The sequence below is a fragment of the Castor canadensis genome, chromosome X (genome assembly GCF_047511655.1).
Source record: "Castor canadensis chromosome X, mCasCan1.hap1v2, whole genome shotgun sequence".
NCBI classification, from domain to species: Eukaryota; Metazoa; Chordata; class Mammalia; order Rodentia; family Castoridae; genus Castor; species Castor canadensis.
In genome coordinates this window covers 77531782-77542641 of record NC_133405.1, presented here as the reverse complement: position 1 = coordinate 77542641, position 10860 = coordinate 77531782, and the positions used below count along the sequence as shown (strand labels likewise).

The window sequence follows — 10860 nt, the reverse complement described above, 5'->3', positions numbered from 1 at the left end:
GTTTGGAAAAGGAAAGCTGCCCTGACGCCCACCATGTGACAGGCCCCACCCTCCTCCGCCATTTTGAATTGTGGCGAGAAATTCGCGTTCTGAGAATTGTGGGAACCTGTACTTTCCCGTTTTGAAAAACTGAAGGACGTCACTGTCTGGCTGCTTGAAGCTTTTTTTCGAAGAGCGAGAAATGGGCTAGTAGTCTAACCTGGCGTTGACTGACACAGGCCAGAGCAGTTCGTACAGATCCTACATTTTATTCAACATCCATTTATTGAGCTCCCACTGTAGGTGAAGCACCGTTGTAGATGTTGAGAAAATTGGAATAGACTAGAAGTCCTGTTTCAGAATCTCATTTCTCATGGATCTGGAGAATGTACTCGGGGTGGGAATTAAAAAAAAAATCTGTATCACATTAGTTGTTGGTAAATGCTAGGAAGAAGAAGTGAGGAAGCGGGACAAGAGAGTACCGTGCAGGAGGAAGTAGGAATCGCAGTGTTTAAAGCGTGATCAGAGGTGTCTCTGAGGTGGTAACTCCGAAGTACTTGAAAAGGGGCGGCGATTTTAAGACGATGGGAAAATCTGATAGCACTGGAATTCTGATCGGGTGCTTAAGGAAGCCTGCAGGAAGGAATGAACGGAATGCACCCCACAGCAGCCAACTCGAATTGTCACAGTTACAGGAAAATAATCTTAGCCCAGATTAACCCATTTTTAGAGTGCTTCTGTGTTTTTCTCCATTTTTCTGTTTTCCATAAAACGGCAGGTAGATAGGCTTTCTTATATTTTTCCAACAAGCCTAACTAATCCTTACTTCAACTACTTGACCTAGACTGGAATATTTTCCTTTCATACCTTTGCTTTCATCACCCAATCCTCATAATTGTCACCTCACCAGAAAAACTTTCCCTGACCACCCCATCTAATAACTTCTCCTGGGTCCTGATCTGCTTAATTTTCTGTTAAGCACTTATCAAAATATGCTATTTGTTTATCCCATCCCACCCATTAAGAGCACAATTAATGTATACTAATTAAAACATCTCAAAAAGAGCATTAAACTTCTCTGTTTTGTTCACTGTTGTATCCTCACCCTCTGATGTAGTTTGTGAGCATTCCTCCCTCAAGTATAGTGGAGTTTCAGTAGCCTGCAACATAAGCAAAATTTCATTTCAAGTAGTTCCAACAATATCCCTCATATCTTGCTCATCGTCCCAGCAAGTTTGATATTGCTATTTTTGACAGTGTGACATATGATTTAGATGCAGTGTCTCTACTAGGTTTTTATCTTATTTTTATAATAGTAATGCACTAGAACATTTACCTACAAAGGTGTGAAATGAATTCTGCTTAGGGATATAAAATGACTTTTTAAACAACACAAATCCATAAAAGGATAAATACAATATCCTAAATAAAAATAAACCTTTTGAACATATATATACAAGGTTAGTAAAGCTGAAAGACAAACGACAAATTAAAAAAAAAAGGATTCAGCTGGATGTGATGGCACACACCTATATTCCCACAACTAGGAATTTTTTTTCAGGGCTAGGGGTGACTCAAGAGTAGAGCATAGTAACACTTGGAACACTGGGGCAAGAGGATTTCACAATTGGGGCCAGACTAGGCTACATACCAAGAACTTGTCTCCAAAAAATGTATTATAAATAGAATTCTTTAATGTTAGAGATTGAACCCAAGGCCTTGTGCATGCACTGTACTGTTGACTTACATCAATCATAATTTATTTGAAATGAAAATTTAAAAATAAGAGAAAGCCAGTCAAGTATGAATGGCACCATGAATTAATTTTAAAGTTCTAATAAAATTGATTTTTAAAAAGATAAATACTTCAATTTAAAAATGTGCAAAGGAGCCTGGTGCTGGTGGCTACTCAGAAGGCAGCAAACAAGAGGATTGCAGTTCAAGGCCAGCCCAGGCAAAAAAGTGAGGCCCTATCTGAAAAAGTCCCAACACACACACAAAAAGGGCTGTGGAGTGACTAGCAAATATGAGGCCCAAAGTTGAAACAACAGTACCGTCAAAAATTAAAAATGTGCAAAGGATATGAATGGGCAATTCAAAACACTTGGCTGATAAGCATATGAAAATATGTTCAATCTCATAATCAAAATAAAAACAATGATTTCTCTTTTTTGCAGAATGTGAAAGATTAAAAAAGCTCATTAGATCATATGAAATGGACACATTGAAAAAGGAAAAAAATAATAAAATGGGCACATTTGTATGCTTAGTGGCACAAACTGATGTTAACTTTTTAAAGGTAACCTGGTAGTATGCATCAAAAGCCTCCATATAGCCACACTATTTGACTAACAAGTCTACATACACAAATTTACTTTCAGGAAGGAAATGGGCAAGTTTGCAAAGATGGATATAATGAATGTACAGAGATGCTAATCACAGTGTAGTTTGTTTTATTACTAGTTTATTTTATAATATGAAAATGTAAAATTAGGGGCTGGCAGAGTGGCTCAAGTGGTAGAGTACCTGCCTAGCAAGCATGAGGCCCTGAGTTCAAATCCCAGAACCGCCAAAAAAACATGTAAAATCTGGAAAGATAATTACTCAACAGTTAGTTAAATACAGTAAGTCTATACAATATACTGTTCTATAGCCCTTAAAAATAAGTAGCTTTTGGCTGGGGGTGTGGCTCAAGTGGTTCAGTGCATGCCTAGCAAGTTCAATGCCCTAGGTTCAAACCCTAGTACCACCAAAAACCAAATAAATAAATAAATAAATAAAACCAAGCTGATACCACAAGTTGCTAAATCTACTCATAAGAAAAAATCTGTCTGAATTTGAAAAAAAAATAGAAACTCCTTGCTCACTTATTCCTCCTGTTGCTCAAATATACACTTTCTTTTTGTCTTCCACCTATTCGCCCATGCTTCTCTATAAACATGGAGCTGCTTACTTCCAATATCTAGGAAACAAAACTCAAAATTTAACCCATGATGCCATTCACAGTGCCACTCTAGAACCCTCTAAAACAATTATTGTATATGTAGTTTCCAGTCAGCATAATTGCATTTCCAGTCATGCCCTTTTTTTTTCTTTATACTGGAGTTTGAACTCAGGGCCTAGAGCTATTTGATAGCAAGCACTCTACCACTTTGAGCTTCCAGCCTCCCCCCCCTTTTTTTTGGGTGTTTTGAGACAGTCTCACTATGTATTCCAGGCTGGCCTAGAACTCAGAATCCTCTTGCATCAGCCTCCCGAGTGCTGGGACTACAGACTGCACCACCAAATTTGGTTTTCCCATTCAAATGATTTTTAGCCCCCCCCCTTTGATTACACTGGCATTTGAACTCAAGGCCTTCCACTTGCTAAGCCAGTGCTCTATCACTTGAACCACGCCTCCCTGCCCCATATTTAGTCCTTCTTGATGAAGTGACCTGTAAGAAAAAATAAGCGATTTTCCTTCTGTTCATTTCAAGGATCTACTGTGTGCAGGGACTATGTCAGTAGCTATATCAGAAAGCCCATAGGCAAGAAGACAGACATTAAACACATACTTATCAATGTAATGAAAATTACAAATGGGACAAGTGTATAAATGCAAGTATATAAAAGGAACCATTAACGGATACAAGCTGCCATTTTTTTTCTAGCTGAGACCTGAAGGAAGAATGATGGTTCTGGAAGATAAGACAGGAACCCTGGGAGAGGGAACAGCCTTGTATAAATTCCCTGGAGTGAGTTAGTGGAGCCTGGGGAACTAAAGAATAGCTTGTTTTCTCTAGCAAAGATTCCATTTTATTTTCTTCATGACACTCATCACACTGGAATTTATCTGGTTTATTTGCTTGTCTATTGACTTTATTTATATGTTTATAGTCTGTCAGTTTTCCTGCTGGATGGCTCCCACCCCTCCAAGCCTAAGCTCCGTGGGAACTGAAGTTTTTCCCCACCCCCCTCCCCCCACCCCCGCTGTAATTTCTGAGCCTAAATTACCTAATAGGCATTTAATCAGTATTTCTCAAATGATCAACAGATCAGTGTGCAATTCATATTACACATTTTGGATCTTATCCTAAGAGCAATGGGACATTGTTGAAGAGTTTTAAAAAGAGGGGTCATATGATCTAGTTAGAGTTTATTTTTTAAATTTTTATGGCTGCTATGTGTTTAATTTTGTTTTTTAAAATAATATTCAAGTGAAAGAATCATATTTTTTTAAACTGCATTTTTCTCTATAGAGATAAACTCTGTTTTGAGATACCAGCACTCCATTTTCTTTTAGAAACTCGACTGGTTACATGGGGGGAAAAAAGACTTAAATACCTATTGATTTAGTACATGTACTGCCTGTAATGTCTAGGGAACTTTTTTTTTAATCTTTTGAATAAGAATCACGGGTTAAAATTATTTTAAACAGAAAATTATTTTATCCATTTTATCCATAGTTTGCTCCTTTAGAAGTTCACAATAAAATTCCAGATATGAATAAAGCCTAAATGTTTTCTTCAGTTTGCCCTGAGGAATGGGATGACAGGATGGAACAACAAAAGGGAAATATAATCTTTGATTAAAATTAATGCTTATTTATTTCTTGCAGTGCTGGGGATGAACCCCAAGGCCTCACCAGGACTAGGCAAGAGCTCTACCACTGAACTACATCCACAGTCTCTGATTAATTAGTTCATTCATTCAATTAAGTCATTTATTCAATAAATAATATGAGCCAGAGCTCTATGCTAGGCCCTGGGGCTGTAAATTCAAAAGACACAATATCTGTCTTGAACACCCTGAACACGTAAACAGACCAGAAGAGAGGCATCCTGGGAGGATGTTGTGCCTTGTCCAGTCATTTTGTAAAGATAAGTGGAGATAAAGCTGACTCATGGATTCCTTTGCAAGAACCCAGGACATGCTCTTTAGGACACTCACAAGTTTGTATTTATCAGCGGTCTTAAAAATAAAGATTAGGGAGAGAGTTTACTGGGGAATTAATATGATCAAAGTAAGTTATATACATGTAAGTTATATTCATGTGTGTCACAGTGAAACCCATTATGTTGTACAACTAATATTGCCCTAATTTAAAAAAAGAGAGAAAAGAAAGATTAGGGAGTTGGGCACACAAAGAACTAGAGTAAAACTCTTTTATTCCTCACCATCTATAGAAGGTATTTCTAGCCTAAAAACATCTTGTACATTTGCCTTTGGCTAGTAGTACAGATTACAATTGCCTTCATTTCTAACAACACAATGCCCCATTTTAGCTGAGACTACAGGCACGCGCTGGGCAAATGTCCTATCTATGCTGGCATTGTTGTTGCAACCTTTAGAAGCAAGAGAAGTGTCTGCCTCTGAAAAGTCTATTGTGATGCATATTTTTCCTCCTACAAATGCCCAGTAACTAACTCAGGTTGATATCCCCCAGGAAAATATACTCTAAAATAGGAAGTATTATTGCAAATATTCAGACATACTAGAAATAAAATATGCCTGGCTAATTTAATTAATATCAGAGGAGTTCAGAGTAGATTTATCGTCATGTCCTCCACCCCAAACCCCCGCTGCCCCACAGCAGCAGTAGAGGTTTTTCTTTTACATTCTATTCTATCTGGGAATTTAAAAGTAACCTCTCTAGTGAATCTAGTGAAGCCCTATGGAGCACTGTACATATCCAAATATAAAGGTTCAGATGCTCTGGTTTAGAAAGCACAAGACGGTTTTCCAACTCATGCCAAAGCTACTAGAAAGTAATCTTCCTATCACACATTAAAGAGAAATATAACCAAAGACAGAGGCGTGGATTTAGAGAAGATATACTCATGTGATCCCCAATGAATAATCTATTTTAATAAATGGTTTTCTGTCACTTAGTTATTTAAACTGTAAAGAATAAAATGTTTAAAGTTGGGCCAGGCTGATTATGGACTATCTCTGACATCAAACAACTACATACCAAGCGTCTCCTCTTTGGAGACGAGATGACTGTTCTGTGCTCCTTATCTCAAGTCTCCTCAGTCACCAAAAAGGCCTAAAAAAAAAACCAAAAAAAAAAAAAAACCCTCAAGCCCAGCTTCTTCCACCAACACCTGCATTGTTCTCTACCCCACCCTCAACACTTTCCCAGAGTCCTCTAGGGCCTCACATTTAATGCTAATACACTCCCTCCAACTTTCTAAATTTCTTCATCCAAAGGTCTCCCCTTCTCAGCACTTTGACTGGAAAGCAAGAGACTTCCCCTCCCCCAATGACTCATCAAGAGAAAAATTCCAAGGCCACACTCACAGGGCCTTTGAATCTCAACCCCCCAGGAAGAGGTAGGAAGGGCACTCAATTAAAATACAGATTCGAACTCCACCCAAGGATTCTGATTCAGATGTTTTAGGGTAGAACTCATGATTTTCATTTTAAATAAATACTCTAGAAGATTCAGATATAGGTCACCTGCAGGAAGATGGAAGGAGGACTTCAGTTACTGAAAACAGTTCTAGGTACCCTTATTTAAAACAATTCTAGGTACCCATTATTGTGACCCTACTGTGTACAGGAAGTAGATTCATTAACTCATTTAGTTCTCACCAAAAAACCATGAAATATGTTATGAGCATTTTATAAGCAAGGAAAGTAAAGCCCAAAGCAGTGAGAAAGAAACAACACCAAAACCAAAATTTACCTGTGACCACATGACAAATAATAGACAGAGATTTTTTTTGGTGGTATTGGGGTTTGAACTCAGCCACTCTACCACTTGAGCCACACTGTCAGCCCTTTTTTGTGTTGGGTATTTTCGAGATAGGGTTGAGTTGGCTCCGAACTTCAATACTCCTGATCTCTGCCTCCTGCCTAGCTAGGAGATTTTGACTCTTAATTGGCACACTACTTGTAACAAACTAGATCTCTTAGCTCTAAAACCAGGCTCAAGTGAATCATACACTATATTTTTTTCTTTTCCTTTTTCACATCAGACTGGTAATGTGCCCATGTTGCGACAAGATTTGAGGGAGGCACATCTCACACAATGGCGTGAACACCCAATCATTACACTAATAAACCACAAAAGGATAGTAAAGAAATGTTTTCTTAAAACTTTTTGGGAACTGAGGATGTGGCTCAAGTGATAGAGTGTCTGCCTAGCAAGACTGAGGTCCTGAGTTCAAACCCAGTACCACAAAAAAAATTTTTTTGGTTCTAGGGATCTTACCCACTGCCTTGCACATGTTAAACATGTGCTCATGTTCTACCACTGAAACGTGTTCTACCCCTAGGCAAAAAATATTTTCTCAAAGATGTAGCTCAGTGGTAAAGTGCTTGCCTAGCATGTGTGAAGCCCTGGTTTCCATCCACAGCACTGCAAAATGAATGAATCAAAATGAATAAACAAACACTGCTGATTCTTTGCTCAGTGCGTTGATGCATGCATGCCTGTAATCCCAGCATTCAGGAGACTGAGGAAAGAGGATCTCGAGTTTGAGGCCAGCTTGGGTTACGAGGGCCAGACCATGTCTCAACACCCTCCCTCCCCCTAAAAAATGCCAAATATGCCTTGCAGTAAGGGAGCAGTGGAAGTGTGCTGGAAAGCATACTTGCACTTTTTTTGTTTGTTTTCTTGAGACAGGGTTAGGCTCTGTAGCCCAGGTTTGCCTCAAACTCTTGATTTGCCCACCTCAGACTCCTGAGTGTTGGGATTATAGGCATGTAACACAGCATCCGGCACACACTTGTATTTTTGAAGGATTACTATGTGAATTAGCCTCATTTTGAAAGCCTATACACCTGATAGAAGTGAGCCTGTTGGTGCTGTACCACTTGAGCCATGTCCCCAGCCCTTTTTTTGCTTTATTTTTCAGATAGGGACTCACAACCTTGATCCTCCTATGTATGCCTCCCAAGTAGTTTTGGTTTGGTGGTGTGTTACTTTAGTATGAGTGACTCCATTTTGATTTGTAATCTTATCTGTTGGAGTCCTGCAGAACCTTAGTTCAAAAGAATGGTCTCCTATAATTTTTTTGCCATGCTGGGGCTCAAACCCAGGACCTTGCACATGCTAGGCAAATGCTCTACCATTAAACTACATCCCCAACCCATAGAATTTTTTTTTTTGGTGGCACTGGAGTTTGAACTCAGGGCTTCACCCTTGCTAGACAGATGCTCTAGCACTTGAGCCACACCTCCTGTCCCTTTTGCTCTGGTTATTTTAGAGATAGGCTTTTTTAAAAACTATTAATTGTTTTGGTGGTACTGTGGTTTGAACTTATGGCCTCACACTTGCTAAGCAGGTGATCTTAATGCTTGAGCCACTCTGCCAGCCTCCTGGAGACACAGTCTTGCTTTTTGCCCACACCATCTTGGACTGCAATTCCATTGTTGCTAGATAACAGGCCTGTACCACCAAGCTCAGCATTTTTCTGTTGAGATGAACTTTTTTTCGTTTTGTCCGGACTGGCCTGAAACAGTGATCCTCCTGATCTCAGCCTCCCAAGTATCTAGGATTACAGGTATGAGTCACCAGCTCCTGGCTTTTAGAGGGAGGTCTTTTGAGGAGCCATAATGACTTAGTGGGAAAAATATTTTCAGGTGGGAGTGCTCAATGACATTTGTCAAATCACACTGTAGGTAGTTACTAGGCAAGGTTAATTTTGTAGATTTGGGTAACCAAAGAACTTAACTGAGAGCAGGTGAGGCATACTACTATTATTTTAAGAGACTTTCAAAGCATTAGTGCCAAATATAAGAATGAATAGATCGTGAGAGAAAAGTAGAAATCCAAATCATACACAGATACTCCAAGTAAATATCCGATAAAGATGACATTTCAAATTAACTGAATAATAGATAGCTTTTTAATCAGTAACATTGAAACAATTAGTTAACTTTGTTTTTCAGTACTGGAATTTGAAGTCAGGCCCTTACACTTGCTAGGCAGGCCTCTATCACTTGAGCCACTCTACCAGCTCTTGTTTCGTGTATTGGGTATTTTTAAGTTAGGACCTTGCTTTATTCTGGGCTGGCCTCGAACCACAATCCTTCTGAGTAGCTAGGATTACAGACATGAGCCACCAGCACCTCGCCCTTTGAACAAAAAAGTCCAAAACAGCCATCCAAATGAGTAAAACCATGTTGTATGAAAATGAAATTAGTACAATTGGTGAAAGTATACATTGGCCTACCCTTTTTGAACTAAAATTTCGCATTACATCCTGAAAGTCTAAAAAATGTTCATGCTGTCCTTGGCACATGCTTTGCCTGCACAAGGCCCTTGCACCAAAACAGGGAAAATTTGCATGTCCTTTTACTTAGGAATTTTACATTGGGGAATGTATCTGGAGGAGAAAACTGCATGGGTGCAAAACCCGTATATTTGACTGGTCATCAAAATGTTGTTATTAATATTGCAAAACTAGAAAAACCTAAGTATTAAAAACATGTTATGTTATATAACTTATGGTATAATTGTACAATGGAAAGTATTGCAGAAATGAAATATGATTATGTCAACCTATATTGGTATGGGAAGATATTTCATATTGTAATATGAAAAAGTGGGTTACCAAATATAGTATGCCCTATGTATATTTATATGTATAATAGTATTTAGGAAGAGAAAAAATCCAGATAGATGTTCACCAAAATATTAATAGTGATTGTCTCTAGGTGGCATTATAGAGGTAACTTTTCTTTTGTATATTTTTTATATGTTTTGAAAAAAGTTACAAGAATAAATTATTTTTAAAATAAGAAAAAACAGCAGGGCCTGGTGGTGCATATCTGTAGAATCCCAGCACTTGGGAGGTGGTGACATGAGGATCATGAGTTCAAGGTCAGCGTGGGCTACATAGGCAATCCTGTGTCAAATACGCCTAAATAAATGCATAAATGCATTTCTATTTTTGCTCATACCCTTTAGCTTACCAGTTCCAATTTTAGGAATTTTTCCTAAAGAAACAAGCAGGGAGTGTCTGAGTATGTGAGCATGTGCCTAGCAAGTAGAAGGCCCTGCGTTCAATCCCTAGGGGAGAAAAAAGAGACAAGCACAAAATAATACTCAATTGCTCTTCATTGTAGAACTACTTATAGTAGCAAAAAGTTAGGGCTGGGGATGAGCACCTCTCTCACATGAACAAGACCCTGGGATCAATTCCCAACCCCACAGACACAAAAAAGTTAAGCCATCCTAACTCTTCAATAATTAAGGTATTTCTTTGAATTTCTTTTTTTACAGCTTAACCATTTTAATTTTTATTCATTTTTTTATGGTACTGGGGTTTGAACTCAGGGCCGCAAGCTTGCCAGGCAGGGGCTCTACCTGCCTTGAGCCACTCTCCCTTGTCCTTTTTGTGTATACATGTGTTTTTGTTTTTGGTGAGACTGGGGTTTGAACTCAAGGCTTTATGCTTGCAAAGCAGGAGCTCTACCACTTGAGCAACACTTCCAGTCCATTTTACTCTGGTTATTTTGGAGATGGGGGTCTCTCCAACTATTTGCTCAGGCTGGCCTCCAAACCCCAATCCTCCCAATCTCAGCTTCCCAAGTAGCTGGGATTATAGACACGAGCCACTAGCACCCAGCTGTGTTGGTTATTTTTGAGATAGGGTTTCACTTTATGTCCATACCGGCCTGGACCACAGTCATCCTGTTTATGCTTTCCTGTATAGCTGGGATGACAGGTACACCACTGTGCCCAACCTATTAGTTGTGATAGGAGTCTTGCGAACTCTTCTCCCCGATTTCTGCCTCTCAAGCAGCTAGGATTTCAGGCTTGAACCACCACACTTGGCTTTAGTTTAAACATTTTAAGTGTATAATTAAGTACCATTAAATATATTCACATTGTTGTGAATATATAACATGGAGAATGTTTATAACATTATCAGATGAGAAGGTGGG

General features: G+C 38.9%; 1 non-coding gene across 1 annotated transcript; it reads right to left on the bottom strand.

Annotated features, from left to right (window-relative positions):
* Positions 1-6935: 6935 nt before the first annotated feature.
* Positions 6936-7039, bottom strand: LOC141420196 (small nucleolar RNA U13). Its single transcript, XR_012444864.1, has one exon. It is a non-coding gene; the product is annotated as a small nucleolar RNA U13 (small nucleolar RNA).
* Between the last annotated feature and the right edge of the window lie 3821 nt (positions 7040-10860).